The sequence below is a fragment of the Linepithema humile genome, chromosome 7, assembly GCF_040581485.1.
Source record: "Linepithema humile isolate Giens D197 chromosome 7, Lhum_UNIL_v1.0, whole genome shotgun sequence".
In the NCBI taxonomy this organism is placed as follows: Eukaryota; Metazoa; Arthropoda; class Insecta; order Hymenoptera; family Formicidae; genus Linepithema; species Linepithema humile.
The window spans coordinates 16,260,563-16,261,845 of NC_090134.1; positions in this window are offsets into that span (position 1 = coordinate 16,260,563).

The following is a 1,283-nucleotide window of genomic DNA, read 5'->3' on the forward strand; positions in this document are numbered from 1 at the left end:
AAAGGTTTCGGCTAACAGTAATAAGAAAGTTATTTATGAAATTGTTTTCACAGTATTATAGCATCTCATGGAAAGAACAAAATGGTACAAAGTGGATTTGGAAAAACATAAAGGAACATTTTATAACGGGATACGTGCATTTTTAATACAAAAAGTAGTTACCAATCATGTCAAAATTGTGTGCTATATTGTCATTTCATTATTAATCGCATTGTTAATATGTCAGTTGCGCATCTCACAACACAAGGAATCGAAAGTAATCTAGAACGTTCAATGGGAATAGTGAAAAGAAGAAATGGTTCGGAGTGGAATGCACTTTTGACACAGGGAGCATGTTTTGTTTGGTATTCAATGAAGCGAGATCGAAGAACTGGCGACGTGATTCCGACCACTCTGGAGAACTCAGAGTCAGCGGAGGTACTGGAGGTGCTGCTAGTCAATCCGGGTAGACTCCGCCCTCATCGGACGACCAATCTACATCCACCATGCAGTGTAATGGGTCTGTCGTCGATTCCAGAAAATATCGCCTCCCGCCTACGGGAAGAGAGTGAGCAAGCAGAGGGGGAAGTCGGCCCTTGCACTTCCATTTCGATACTGCTGCTTGCTCTCATGCATTTGTAAGGAGGTGCATCGTAATATCCATTCTCATTCATAGATCACCTCCTGTATGCGAACGGCAAGTTTGTCTCTTAATCGTTTAATCACAGATGAAAATTCTTATTTGCGCATTACATATTTATATTTGCTGAAATTGATTAGTTTTCAAATAAAATGTGGCATTTTTGAAAGAAGTATTTGCGAGGAGTAGTTTGAATTTCTTTTAATTGTTAAGAATAAAGGTTTGGATATTTAAGAATAAAGAATAAAAGTTTATAATAGAAAATGAAATAAAAATATTATAATAAGTAATAAAATATTCTTCATGATATATAATAGAGTAATAATCTATTTAGTTTTTATTTTTTTAATTCATACTTCTGATGAGATATATATGCTTCAGTAAAATTCGAAGGATTATTTATCTAAAATGAGATGTATTTGATACAAATCTTCATACTAATTCATTAATATGCATTCTTCACGTACAAACGTTTACATGATGCCGACTATCGATCAAAGTACTGTCATAATAACGGAAGTTAATCATCCCCATTGTACGGTGATGACAGTGGCAGGTCACAAATTACCACGTAGTTTTGTTTTATTGCGGCAATTTACGGAAAGCAATATATCTCGTTTACTCATTGAGTGTAATAGGTGTGGTGCAATAACGACAGAAGTAA